The sequence below is a fragment of the Pseudopodoces humilis genome, chromosome 1 (genome assembly GCF_049639895.1).
Source record: "Pseudopodoces humilis isolate 2021_Gansu_Grassland_sample_001 chromosome 1, ASM4963989v1, whole genome shotgun sequence".
Lineage (NCBI taxonomy): Eukaryota > Metazoa > Chordata > Aves > Passeriformes > Paridae > Pseudopodoces > Pseudopodoces humilis.
This window is the reverse complement of record NC_142200.1, coordinates 72,878,124-72,893,474: the sequence shown is the minus strand read 5'-3', so window position 1 is coordinate 72,893,474 and position 15,351 is coordinate 72,878,124. Positions and strand designations below refer to the sequence as shown.

The window sequence follows — 15,351 nt, the reverse complement described above, 5'->3', positions numbered from 1 at the left end:
GATACATATTTTTATTTATGTCTGTGACCCTATTGTCCTGGTGCTCAGGATTAATTGCAGAATCCAAAGCACTGATAAAGGAATAAATACAATGTAGATTTAATAATACTATCTTCTTGGCTAAAGCCATTTCATAATGTGCTTCACAGATGCTACATATTGACAGAAATGCAGGCAATTAAAGATGTCCAAGTTTTTCTAGGGAAGAAAAAGCATGGCTTACCACTCTGGTCTTAATCTCACAATATATTAACTCTTTTAGTCATTTGAAACTATTTGCCCCAAATGCAGCACAAATATGTAGCAGTCTCATTTAGATGCTGGGGTTTTTCCCTCTGAAGAATGAATTATGTTACAAGAACATTTTACCACATGAAATTATATATAGATGTTGCATTAGACAGATGAGAGTTTCACTTAAAACCCCTGGTTAATTATGTGGCTGGGAAGTTAGGCTATACTCTTACTTTATTCTCTTAATTCATTTTTGTTTCAGCAATTTTTTGTAATAAGAGGGATCTTCCTCACCCAGTGGAAAAGCAGATGTCCCAGCTTGAAAAAAGCACTCCTTATTCAACCTGTATGATTTTCAGCCTGTATCAACTGCTTTTATCATAGATACTGAAAATGGATTGAAACAAAAAGGCACTATTTACACAATGAATGTGTAAAAGAATGTGCATTTATGTGTATTCCATCCCATAGCTTTGTGAAATTGCCACCTGTCAGATGGCTGGACATGCTCAATGAGATGAAATTTGGCAACAGTGGACCTCACAGTTTTTTGATAGATGAAGTTATTTCCATTTCATTATCTGCTGAGATAGAGCCAGGGTGATCCAGTTATTCATTTTGTGTGCACACAAAGGAGGTGTTCTTGTGGGATCTCCTTGTAAACATACACATAAATAAAATCATGTGCTCTTTGAGTACATTTCCAAGCTGGAAAACCCCTAGGAAGTGTGCATGCCCCTCCTCCATTTCAGGATCAGATTCTTTAGAGTAGAAGTAGCATAAGTGCATAACGAGGGTACACTATCTTTCTGTCTGCTGCATTAATGCAAACCTGGCAGTGTCTGACTCAACAATACATAGCTCCAGATAAACCTCCCAGAGTATGAAGTCTGAGGAAATTTTGATTTATTGCAGAAACTTTTGTTAGTATTGTAATATATTTAGGGTAAATATGGTTGGACATTTTGGCTGCCTCTCTTTACTCCATTCATCTCTTCTAAAACAAGCCTTTGGCCAATCTTCACTTTGAAACTTTGGGGTTTTAAAGTCATCTTTGTAATGGAATAAATTTCTGAAAGGGGGGACTCTGCTTTTCAAAGGGTGATTTCACAGCTCATTGTATGTTCTCACAGAGAAAGCTGTGTCTCAACTGTGAGTCAAATTCAGTCTTTTGACATAGCTGTTAAATATGTAGATTTCTTAGAAATGGGGATAAGATGTTGTTTCCTTTACTCATCTCCCCTTTCTGGCCCTACTCACCCGAAGTGTGAGCATGAAATAACTGTTAAGTCATTTAACATTGTAACAGCCAATGCCTGATCACAAACAGAAACCTGCTTCCAAGAGGCAATTCTCCACAGGAGATGAACGTCCTTACAAAATAGCTGACCATGAAAAGCTTCTGTAGAAGCTACCCCACTCAGACATTAGGATTTGATAAAACGAAGACAGCTCTAGTGCTGCTGAGAGCCAGCTCTTACATCTCAGCATCAGTGTTTATAGCCAGTGCTGCCTCAGGAAATGCTCCATCAGCACTAAACATCCTAAGCTTAGACTCTATTGTTTTCATTCTCTGTCACAGTCAAAGCTCAAAGGCATCGAGAATAGCACCAGAAGAAGAGCTGTAGCTCAAACACTGTCATGCAGTACTCCATCACCTCTGCCCTTTTGGGTATCAGGATGGTGTAACAGACACATCTTTGTTGCTGACAAATTACATGCAATTCATGTCAGTGTTCTTACTTTAAGAGCATGAATGAAGTTTACCTTTTTGGCCTCTTCCCTTATGCAGGCAAGAGACCAAACTTAGGAGCATATGGGCTTTCACCATTAGGATTCCTGAAAGACTTTGGTATCTACTTCAGGATGGACTCAGGTCCAGCTGATCTTGTTACTCTTTGCATTGCTGCCTATCTTCAAGTTCACGTGTGGTTTTTGCAAGCAGGAAACGTGGTGAAAGCTGAATGAACCACCAGTGTTCAGGTAAGCAGTTCATGCTTTCCCCGGTTTCCTCAGGGGTGGCATAGAAGTTGCTGTGGGCTTCAGTCATCTCAATTCTTCTGCAGCCCCTCACAATGCAACCCACTGGTAGGTGCCTGGGTGAGTTTATAGGCTTCTAGGGGGAAAGCACTAGAAGCCACTGGCAGAAGTGCTGTTCAAAACTGATGGCCCAGTACATGCCCATATTACTAGACCTAAACTTCTGCAGGCTGCCTCTTGCAATTTCCTCTCCTCAGGAAGTTCACCAGGTGGAGACACTCACACCATCTTAATATCCAGCCTTCTCCCTTCCCATGCTCTCTTGCCTTTTCTTAGTGCCCCATCTTTCCCTAAACCACCCATTTCTGTCCTACCACAACCTTGTCTTTTGCATCCTTTCTTGTTTCAATTCCTATCTTTTCTTTTATCTTCTTCCTTTATCTTTTCTTTTTTCACATGGCATGCAATAAAACCTCAGTGCTTGTCCCCAAAACAGATGATCATTCATCCTCAAAGAAAAAAAAAAGTCCATCAAAACCCCCCCAAAACCCACATGCATTTTCCTGCATATAAGTGACCTTGCTATCCTGACTTTTCACATGCCTTCCCATTAACTAGAAGCAAACACAGATTGTAACAAACACTGTTGTGTCATGTTGGGAGTCCAGAGATAACACTATGAGAACATTGCAACTAAGGAATTTCTAATTTCCCTCAATTTCTGCACAGCAGCCTGTAGGCTGATTTTTTCTTTCAGTGTGCTGTGACTTGTAAATTTTTTGGATTTTCTTGGTGTTTACTTACATCTGCAAGATGAAACATGTGTTTATATATAAATTCCATACTGATACCACAGTATTACTTCATATCTCTGAACTTGTCCTATGATTATCTGATTTTGGTATCTGGTGCCATTTAATGCTGTGCAACAGATTTCAAATCCCTGCCTAAGGAAAACAATCCCTCACAATCTAGCATTAGTACTGTTAAAAAAATTAAAAAGAAAAAAGAGCAGTAGCAGCAGGTAAAACATACATGGAGGTGGGAAATGGAAAGATGAGAGTCAAGACCAGAACCTCAGTAACAATTAGTAGCAACATCAAAGATGGATAGGAGGTAATGATCAGCTTGTAATGCTTAGTCTGTGTCAAACACAAATCCTTTACAGGCAACCAGGTGGGTGTTCCCTCATCCACTGCAGGAAGCAGCTACTGAAACTCATTAGGAAATGACAGTGACTTATAGTAGCATCTGTAGGAGCAGAACAAAGAAAGGCTTTTGGCATCTGAACCTGCAGCACAAAAGAACATCAGTAAATATTGTGCCTGTAGTACGGGCCAGGAAACAAATGCACCCACATCCCCACAACAGACTGATAAACCTCACCCTATTCCTGCCTCAGTGTCAATGCCAGTGCCTGCACACTCGGCAGAGTCAGGAGTGCCAAGAGCCACATCATTCTGGGATCTGCTGATGCCAGCTTGTGAGCATAATCATTGTGGAGATGCAGCCCTGGAAAAAGAGGCAGTTGGCTTGTTAGCCTTCTGTTAAAATGATGTATGTGGAAGAGAAAATTTTGGCAGCTATGCATTTGGATTTGATTTCTGTTGTGCTACATGCAGTTTCCAAAGTTTTCAATCAAGTAGGATTTTTGTGACTTCTGTGGTAATGCAGGTTAGGGAGCTGCTTCCATTTATTCCATTTTGGCCTTATAAATGGAGAAATGCATTTTCTCAGGACAGAGTGAGAGCAGAGAGTGGTGCACATTTATGTGGACACAGAGAAAGAAAGCAGAATGCTTTCTTTATGGCAGAGGAAGTATTGGCAGATTAAAAATATTGTAATAAAATTTTGACCTTTTTAACTTACTTTTTAATTGACTTCTGAGGCAGATCTAAACACATTCTGAGCTGGCTCACCTCAGAGACCAAATAGTAATTTTCTTTTGTGGACAGAAAAGATTTGGGATTTAAGCCTGTCAAACGTCTGGAAAAAATGGAGTTCTACTTTGCATGAGAAGAGGAAACCTGTTCTGTGCTAGTAGTTAAGTTCACAGAACAACATAATAGTGTAATAGATCTGCTGATGTCTTTTGTATTAGATCCATATATCTGTGAGGGGTTTTATAAGCTTTTATAATTAGAAGCTGTTGGGCACTTTTTTTTTCAGCAGTCTAATTTAGGACTATCAGAAGAGATTTGTCTGTTTCTGGGTTGTTTTTTTTTTTCTGATAATGCATTCAGCTTCCATGTGCTTCATGTTTGTGTGATGTCTATAAACATCTGATTTTATTTCCTAGTAATAAAAAGGGAACACATTAGTTTAGTACTATTGATAGCAATTTTCAGCTGCACTAGGCACAGAGGGTAACTAGAAACACTTGATGTTTGCAGCTGGTTTTCACAGGTATAAAACACTTCAAAAATTAGGATTTAATAATGCAAAATATGTTCTTAACTGAGTTAGCTCTTTTTTTTTTTCTGTAAACAAAGCCCATGCACCATTTTAAATGCAGTAATTCCTTTCAAAATGGGAGATTGATAATGAAAACACGAATTAAAAAATAACAAATTTTAATGCCAAAACTCAGTTTCTCAAATGGAAACATGGCAGTTCCTTCTGAGCTGGAGCTTTCTGTCTGTGTTGCAACATGCAGTGCCTCCTCCTGTATGCGAATTTTATCCTCTGGTCACATTCACAAATGTATCTAATCCCATCAAGGAGCCCCACTCAGGTACTGCTCTCCTGTAGTTCCACAGTGATATTTTAATAGAGAGCAAGCTTCTGTTACAGTGAAGTGTTCTACTACTCCTGGTGTTGCAAAGTTTTACAGAAGCAGCATCAGAAAGGCTCGAGGATACTATTTTTCCTCTTTGTGTCTTCTGTAATGAAGAAATGTAATTTAGTTATTGTCCTTGCTGCCCATCTTGTTCTTGTGTTGTAGCTATCTATTGCTCCAATAAAGCTCATTGTCCTAACGGCCAATGATAAATTATCTTATTCAGATACTATCTGATTTTAATATCTGCAGGGTTTAGCAAGTAATTTCATACAATATGATTAATCTTCTACCAAAAAAAAAATTGTTTTAATCTTGGAATCAATTTAAAACTCACATTAGTAGGGTTATCCTTGGTTTTAAACTCATTTGAGGATAGATTTCCTATTAAAAAAACAAAACAAACAAACAGAAGAAAAACAAACCAAGGCCAGCTTCTGTATTCTGAGCTTAGATATGTATAGATCTATTATTCTTGCTCAGTGCATGTATTTGAGTCCTGGTCTCCATCATCTTCAGTAATTTCTCTCATTAGTAATGGAACTCCAGATTTTCCTGCTGTCAAACATTACCCAGTATTTCTTATGAAAGAAGATCTGTCTGGTTTTACATTTCATACAAACGTCTGGAGTAATGCTATGCATGATATGGTGTAAAAAGCAAAATACCCACTATCTGAGTAGTTAACACTGAAGTCCTATTATATCAGGATTACTTAAGCTTTCCTATGTTACCTTATTCCATGAGGCTTAAAAAAAAATCTTCCAGGAATCAAAACAGAAATGTTTACTGTTGGGGTAGAATGCAAACTTATTTTTTTCCTAATTTGTTTTTCCCCTTCTAGTCTTAAATTTTTCTACTACTTCTTGTGGACGTTTATGGTGCTTTGCTATCCCTTGGAATAGACATTTATTATTTCAAATCCTAGAAGATGTTTCTGTTTTCTTCTTACAGTATTGGCAGAAGTGTTACCTTGTGTAAAAAGCATAACATAATCAGCATCTATTGAAAATAGTTTTTATTTCCAGTTCACTTCTCTTGAAATAAAGTGTTCTTCATCTCTCTTTCCAATAGTAATTAGGTCAGAAGGAGAGTTAGAAGGGATGTCCTTGTGTTGTTCACTTTATAATGGTGTCAGCCTAGTTTTTACGTAATTTCTCCATATATATATAATTTATAGAATTCCTGGATGAAAAGGAACTTATTCCACACTTGTGAATGCATTCCACCAAATCCTATTTTCTAGTACCTAAGAAAACATTCTATAGTAGGACTAAAGCCCTTTTCTGTATTTGTAGGTAGAACATAGCCCTCTTCATGCTGCTAGAGCATGGCATTGCATATAAATTACTTTCCTTTTTTGTAAAACAATTTTGTTTTCAGTTTATTCATTTAAGAATTGCTACCTCTCATCTAAAGAGATGTGTTTGTTTCAGAACAAGAGAGCAGCTTGTGATTAAGCATTTAAAATGTTACCGTTTATTTCTTTATTTTAAGTATGCAGTTGGTGTCCCCCCTCCTCCCCTCCCCCTGCCTTCTTTTGCCCTTCAATTTTCTTCATTTCTAGGGTATGGAATTCCTTTGCTATAGTGCAGCCTTGGCATTTTGTCTTGTAATATAAAGCTAGTGGTATATTTAATATTTAATATCTCCTACAAGCTAGATGTTGAAATATTTTCCTAGACCTATTCTAGTTTTAGTCTAAAATTTGGAAGGAGAGTGGGTGCCATATTTATTACTGTTGTTGTAGGAGAGATGCTTATCTTCTGAAGTCAGACTAACAGGTGCCTTGAAAACCCTTCTTTTCCTAAAGAATCTGTTTGACCACTTGCAGCTGACAAGTTGTGCTTTCAACTGGAGCTCTTAAGTTTTGCCTTGGTTTAATCTCTCCCTTTTCTGTCCGTAATCAAGAAAATGTCTTCTTTTTATGATTGCCACAAGGTTCTGTCATCTAGCTCCCAAGGACTTTTCATTGCCCCGTGCCTCTACTAGTTTTGCCTTTCATTTCTTACAACTTCCCTGGAGACTAGAAAATGGAGAAGGTCTGTACCTATGTGGCATTGTCACTGCTTCTTGCCACCCTCTGTGGTACTTGCAGGGCTTCCCTTCTGCTCACTCAATTCCTCTGCTTTCCAAAACCATCTTAAATTGTCTTGGCAAGAGAGAGTTTTTTCAAAGAATGTTTCAGATGACCTCAAAAATAGGACATAGTGCAACGGAGGGGGTTAAACCAGACAAATAAGTGTTCCTTACCCTTTTGATTTAGAAGGAAAGTTTACTCCTCTTTCCAGATAGAGCAGCTTAATTCTGGGAGCAGGACTTAGAAAACAGGATGTACCAGTGAGATGCCAAAGAATTTGGTATCACCAGGATCAGGTCTGTCCACCTTGTCATTAACCATCATCATCTCTTCTCTAATGTCAGATACTGTGGAAGGACACCAGCAGGTTACCAGCAAAAGCTCTCTCTTGTTATGCTGTTTTAAAATTATCCATTCCTTTGCAAAACTGGGCAACAAATACAACTCAGCTTTAGGAGGGATTGACAACTGCTTACTCCAAGTACAGACACTTTAATGAACTAACAAAAAAGTAGGTTTTAGGAATCGATATTTTACGCTCAAACTAATGACCTGGGAGGCAGAAGAAACAAGTGATGACTTTTTGGTATTTGAGATCCTTAATTAGGTGTATATTAACAGTTAGGAGGTGGTTCCTCTCAATGGGATGTAAGGGACCTCAACCTATTAACTCTGTAAATGAATGTTTAAAGGACATTAAAGGAGCTTTGCCAGTGTTTTTCTTTCAACTGTTATCCAAATGAGCAAAGCAGGTTGAAGAATGTGTGACATGATTAATTACACTAATTAAAACCACTTTATTTACACTTAATCTATAATTTATCATTACTACTTTTGTCAGTTGATCGAAGGTAAGTGAAGTGTTGTTTATAATTGGTATGGGAGCTAATTAAATGGTCGTTTGAGCACGTTTTGGTCTATTTCCTTTGTCAATTAGAACTGGCATCGTAATAGATGACTGACCAAATGGAGATGTATAGCACAATAGTACTGCTAGACTTTACTACTTGGAGAAGCAAATGGGAAACCAACTGACTTTAAATCTCAAGGAGAAGAAAAAACCTTTCTGCTTTCACTTGCCTGCTATTTTTGTTTGTTACTTCATAGGAAAAACTCAGGTAACAAACATGCAATTACTTAATGGAGGGTGATTAGGTATATGTTTCTGTTGTTTGTACTGTAATTATTTTAGCCAATTGAGAGGTAATTAATACATATATTTGGAATACTGAATTAATCACACCCTTATCTTGCAATAACCTGGTGCTGCATGTAACTTATCATTATCTGATACTTATTTCATAATGGAACAAGTACCAGATAATGTATTATTGAATACTTGTCCCACAAAAAATTCTGCTCTGTAGTGTAATACATTAATCCTGTTTCGTAAATCAGCCTTTTTATCTGTTTTGTTTGTTTGTTTTGGAGATTGACCATACTATTGCTATAGTTACAGTTATAGTTGCTTGAATTGTTAGATACTATGAAGCTAAAATGTTTGAAGTATTCCCTAAGATACTGTGTTCTAAGGATTAGGAAATGGGAGCAACTGTTCAGATGTTTGACAGGCAGACACTAGGGATATATTGTCAGTGATATCCCCAAGACAGCAATTTCTGTTGTTTCTTTTTGGGAGTTCCTCCTTTACCAGAAACCCACATTCATCTGACTATTTAGCTTTGTGACACAGCGATGGTGCTGCCATGTGAGACAGAAAAGATATAAAGATCTCTGAGTATGTAATGGAATTAATCCACACTCCTGCAACCTTAACCTACTCTCCTGTAGTTTAAATATATATCACAAATACTGATTTTACGTAAGTCTTATCAGAATTTCCTTTGGGAAACTGTCCTTAAGAAAAAAGGGATACAGCAAGGCTGGACACACTTTAATAAGGAAATCTTAATGACACAGGTGTAGGCCATCCCTATATGCCAAAAGATGAGCTGATGGGGAAGACCAGCCTGGCTGAAGAGGGTGCCTTTGCTGGAACTCAGGGGGAAAAGGAGAGTTTATGAACTTGGGAAGAAGGGGTAGGCAACCCAGGAAGACTACAAAGATGTCATTTGGTCATGCAGGGAGTAAATAAGAAAGGCAAAAACTCAGCTAGAAGTCAATCTGTCAAGTGCTGTGAAAGATAATAAAATGTGGTCTTACAAATGCATACACATCAAAAGGAGGGCCAAGGAAAATCTCCATCCATTATTGGATTTGGGCAGGAGGGGGAACATTGCCACCAAGAATGAGGAAAAAGCTGAGGTATTTAATGCCTTCTTTGCCTCAGTCTTTGTCAGAAAGGCCAGTTAGCCTCCAGACAACCAGACCCCTGAGCTGGTAGACAGGCATGGGAGCAGAATAGACCTCCTGCAATGCAGGAGGAAGTTGTGAGTGACCTATTGTGCCACTTACACACTAAGAAGTCTATATGGGGCAGGATGGGATTCACCAGAGGGTGCTGAGGGAGCTGGCAGAAGAGCTTACCAAGCCACTCTCCATCATTTATCATCATTTATCATGATGGTTGACCAAGGAGGTCCCAGGTAACAGGAGTTTGGCAGATGTGATGCCTGTCCACAAGAAAGTGTTGGAAAGAGGAACTACGGGGCTGTCAGCCTAACCGTGGTGCTGGGAAAGATTATGGAACAGATTATCTTGAGTGTGATCAAATGGCACATACTGGACAATCAGGGGATCAAGCCCAGCCACCACAGGTTTAGGAAAGGCAAGTCCTGTTCACCAGCCTGATCTCCTTCTATGACCAAGTGACCTGCCTTGAGGATGAGGGAAAGACTGTGGATTTAATCTACCTGGACTTCAGTAAAGCTTTTGATACTCTCCCACAGCATTCTCCTGGAAAAACTGGCAGCCTATGGCTTGGACTGGTGTACCCGTCCTGGGGTTAAAAACTGGAACAATGGCTAGACCCAAAGAGTAGTGGTGGATGTTGCATCCAGTTGGTGGCCTGTCAATTGTGGCCAGGATTTGAGCCAGTTGTATTTAATATCTTTATCAACTATCTGGACAAGGGGATGGAGTGCACCCTCAGCAAGTTCATGGTTGACAATAAGTTGGGCAGGAGTGTTAATTTGCTAGATGGTAGGCTCTGCAGAGGGATCTGGACAGGCTGGATCGATGGGCCAAAGCCAGCTGCATGAAGTTCAACAAGGTGAAGTGCCAGGTCCTGTACTTTGGCCACAACAAAAGCTCTACAGGCTGGGGGAAGAGTGGCTGGAAAGTTGCCAATGGAAAAGAACATTAGGGTGCTGGTTGACAGCTGGCTGAACATGATTCAGAAGTGTGCCCAGGTGGCCAGTGGCATCCTGGCCTTGACCAGCAATTGTGTGGCCAGCAAGACCAGGGCAGTGCTTGTCCCCCTGTACTCAGCACATCTCTAATCCTGTGTTTCATTTTGGATCGCTCAATGCAAGAAAGACATTGAGGTGCTGGAGCATGTCCAGAGAAGTGCAGCAGAGGTGGTGAAGAGTCTGGAGCACAAGTCTTATGAGGAGCAGCTGAGGGAGCTGGGGATGTTTAGCCTGCAAAAAGGGAGGCTCAGGAGAGACCTTATTACTCTCTACAACTGCTTGAAAGGAAATTACAGCTAGGTGGAGGTTGGTCTCTTCTCCCAGGCAACCATCAACAGGACAAGAGGAAATGCCCTCAAGCTGTATCAGGTGAGGTTCAGGTTGAACATCAGAAAACAATTTTTCACTAAGAGGGTGGTTAAGCATTGGAAGAAGCTTCACAGGGAGGTGGTGGAGTCACCATCCCTGGAGTGTTCAAGAAACAATGAGAAGTGGCACTTAGTGCTGTAGTTTAGTTCAGTCAAAGGTTGGACTAGATGATCCTGGAGGTCTTTTTCAGCCTTAACAATCCTATGACTCCATCATGTGTTTTTAAAACCTCACTTGTGATCTGGTAGTATTACAAATATTACAAATTTGACAGGATGGGCTTCATTGCCCCCCATCTCTAATCAGTGTTAGTGTACTGAAGTAGTCTCTCAGCATTTAGAAAATTGCTTATCTTCTGACACTGCTAAGCTCCTTGGAGCTCAGGTTCCTACTGGCTTTCTTATATGAGATACTCTTCCGCTTATGACCACCATGGGCTATGATTTAGGTGAACTCTGCTACATGTGTGATCACTAGACAAGTTCTTACCCTCAGGTGGAAGGGAAGAAAACATTTGATGACTCACCAGCTCTGATTCCCAAACAAGATTCCTGTCTTTTCAACTACTGTTGGTGCTGATGCCTATTTTTTGTAATCTCTCACTGAAGCCTCAGTCAGCATTAATGACTGTTCATTGAATCAAAATACAGTGTAAAATAAAGTACTGTGTTGATGCACTTTGGTCTTTGGTGGTTTTGGTTTGATTTGTTTTTTTTAGCTAAAGAGTATAAGCAGGTACTGGGAAGTATCCTAGTATTTTGCTGTTCTGCCATTTAAAATATTTTTGCTTGCAAACGCTTGCCATTCAAGAATAATTTATTAAAAATAAATTAAAAACTAAAATTTTTAGGTTGTCATTTTGTTTCCTTGGTTTGGTTTTAGATTTTTTTACCCTGATGATGTAAGAAGGCAGCAGACATGGTCTGAAAAGAGCAGAAATGATAGGCAAAATATTTTATTTTCAAAGAAAATATTACTTTTGAAAATTAAAAAGACAAATGTTTTCAGAATTTCATTTTTTTTCTCACTTTTGACCCAACCATGAATGATAATAGTAGCCTGGATTCTTTGCATCACTTTCTTTCCCGTAATCAACTGTTACTGTGATGTCCTTGAATTAACAACAGTCTCATCATTTAAGACCACTCACTTCCTTAGTTCTATTTTTAGCTACACCACACCTTATTGCAGCATTGCACATTGTATTTTCAGAAGGAAAAGCAGTGGCCCCTGATGGAAACCTGCCAGTGCAGATCCCTGTCCCTCACAGGCCAGGGGGCACAGCATAGCCCCAGCTGTGCCATGGGGCTCACCCTGCAACCCTGGCCTCCTGTTTGGCCCAGTTCCCCCTTGGCAGTAGCAGACAGACAGATGCTGTGGTTGTTTGGAGCCTGGAGCTGACCAGGTTATACTGATGGCCACTTGCAGTGTTCTCAATGCCAAGAATCAAGCTGGTCAGTGAAATGTCAGACTGTTTTGTCAAATGCATTGTGGCAGGAAGATGTCAAGTGGGCTTCAGTGCTGCTCTCTTCACTAAAAGAGCACTGCCTCTGCTCCTCTTCCCCGTTTGGCTTGAAGTAAGTGTGCAAGGTACTCTCAGGTACTCCACATCTCTACTAAACTACTAAGTTTTGAAATACAAAAAATAATAGCCATACAATAACCCACATAACTGCAAGCAAGAGGGGTGGGTAATATAACTAAGGGAAAGAGCTTCACAGAAAGCCCCCTCTACTCACTGCCTGAATGGGAGAATAATTTTCCTCTGTGTTCCAGCAGCTTTTCCCCACATAAATGCACTTTGTGTCCCAAGCAAGACACCACCCTTTCTGAGCTGGGTTCTAGAGGCCACAGTGAGCAATGTAGGGAGGCTTGCACACTGCTCTGTTCAAGGTTAAGAAGAAGAGTGTTGGGGGTGGTTCCAGGGGTCTGTCCGACCCCTGGCTGCCGCTGATTTCCTGGATAGGGGTCCAGTGAGGAACAGCTGTCCAGGGGTCTCAGGTAGTTTCCAGCCAGGGGTAACCCCTATGAGCTTGGTCTGAGGCTTCAAGTGGTTACCCCAGCCAACACGTAGACAAGAGACAGGAGGCCGTGTAGCGTTCCACAGAGTCCTTTATTGGCAGGCTTCAGCAAAGGGGGCCAGTGACAAACTTCCCCTGAACTGGGAAAAAGCTGGGGTTTTTATAGAGAATGGGAGAACTGGGAGAAGGACCAATGGTTTAAGACCAGGGTAAAATGACCAATACTTTACAAAGAGACAACATGGGGTTCCAAAGCAGGAAGGGGTCCACAGTCACCATGACTAAGTAGTTTTGTCTTATCTTAGGGGACAGATCTCCAAGGAGGAAGCCTGTCAGAGGAATGGGCTCCCTCCACAGAAGAGGAAGGTATTGTCTGCAGTACCTGTCCTCCAAACTGATGACAAGTTAAAGAGTTGACTGCTCTATCCTGCTCCATCATTTGAAGTCAGTCCACAGCAGTGTCTTGCAGTATGATGGCTCTGACTTACTTTCCTAAATTTTCACTCTTACCTCTTCTATTTTAATAAAGAAGGAAAGTAGCACAAACTGAATCAGTGAAAAATTGGTACTATCAACCCTGAATAATCCAACATCAATACTCTTTCACGAGGAAAATATTTTGGTTTTTTATGTGGTGGTGAAAACATAAGAGAGAGCAGGTGTTTATATCTTACCCCTACCCTCAAATGGAAACCAAAGATAGTGCAAAATTTTAATTTGATACTACAGATCATTGATATCTGCTATGCTAAATCTTATGAAGCCTGAAGTGTTTGTTTTAAATTGAACAATTGCAGAAATGATGTCCCATTAAGGGAACCACTGAGACTGGAGACTGAATAGTGCTAGCAGTTCACTAGTGATTTCCAGAGAATAGTTGAAAATAAAGGATTTTTAGCTGCCTTAGCTCTTCTGAAAGCAAGTGAAATACAGTTGGATGAATGCTTTCTTATACCAATATAACACAGTTTAAATTCTAGCCTAGAAGAAATGGTAGATTATTGTCAAGAGCCATCAGTGTACAGGACACAAATTTATCTTCTCAGTGAGCTGCAGGCACTTCAGAAGGTTTGGTTTTACCTTCAGATGGAAATCTCAAGAATGTTAATGAGAAGAGCAATCCATCTCTTTCCTATCAGACAAGGCAGGACTGCTTGTAGTCCCTGAAAAACGAACTCGTGTTTTTTCATGGTCACATCGATTGATCTCAAATGTATCTTCTAGTTTGTTTGCTTGATTTAGGGCTTTGCTGTTTACAGGTGAGCAGCCATTACTCTATTCTACAGTTGCTTGGGCTTATTTAAAATTCCAGGCTTATTTAAAATATCTGTCTCTTTCAAATTACTTTGTAATTATTGAAATGTATGTATGTTTTAATCATTCATTAATGCTTGTTAAGGTACAAAATAAAAACTGCTAAACAAAACCAGTATTTTAGTGAACTTCAAACTATGTGTGCCAAACTTTTTCCATTCTTTTTTTCAAGGAGTTGGATAAGTTTCTTTAAGTGCATGGAACTTAAAAGGAAAAGTGTTTAAACTACATGATGCACAGAACCCATGTATGTGTTTCTAGATGGCAAATCTCCTAGTGAGCCAGAGTAATATGAAAGCAAGACTTGAAAGCCAGATGCAATGAAAATTTAACCATATTGCTTTCATAGCATTGTGATAGTTTAATAATTATTTAAGCTTTAGAAATGTCACAGCATAATTACTTTCAGAATGAGTACAAACATTTTCATGCACAAAAATTGCTTTCTTCTTGCAACTTTTGCTTCTCATGGGAAAGTTATGCTTTAGTGAAATTTCTGAACTTGATCTTGTTCATCTCTTGATCACAGAAAAATTCTCAGTGAAAATTCAAAATACAAAAGATTGAAATAAACTGTACAGATCTTTTTACAAATAAGCATGTATTTTCTTTATACTCTTAAAATAAAAAATAAATCTGTGAAAGTATTTCTTTCATGAAAGAAGAAATTTTGTAACAAAACCAGTTAAATGGAAAATGCTAAAGAAACCCTATTTGCAGAGCAAGGGAATGGAAAGTACCAAATGCTGGATTTATAAGCATCCATAGGGGATTAAATTCAGCTCTTCTGTGAATGTGATACATTTTACTGGCCTCACAGCATACATGGAGCTCTAACTCCTTCTGTACTTGTAAGGAAAATATAGGGACTAGAACTTCCGTTCTGAATTTGTCCTGTATCTCAAACATTCTGATGAATGCAGTTAATTCTGCAGTATAAATTGTGTTGATATGTAAAATAGTGTCAAAATCCCAGTCTACATTAAGATGCAAACACTTCCGCTTTACATAGCCTACTACGCTTTGTTTACAATGTGAGCAATTCAGGTTAGACTTGGAAAATAGAAGTTATAATGGTTCTGCCATTTCTGAGAAATAGCCTAGAGGAAAAAATACTCTCCGTGTAATTCAGGGGTGGGGTTGTTTGCACATTTTCTAAGTGGAAATCTTTTTGGAACAGCTTTACATCCTCATAGCAAAGACTTAAAGGTCATAAAAACTGCCTTTGTATCAGGAATGTACTGGAAGTTATTTCTGGTAAAT

The 15,351-nt window shown here is 39.4% G+C and overlaps 1 protein-coding gene across 4 annotated transcripts in view; it reads left to right on the top strand.

Annotated features, from left to right (window-relative positions):
- CTNND2 (catenin delta 2) overlaps positions 1–15,351 on the top strand; it is a 712,671-nt gene that overhangs the window by 376,688 nt on the left and 320,632 nt on the right. The gene's annotated exons all lie outside the window — the stretch shown is intronic.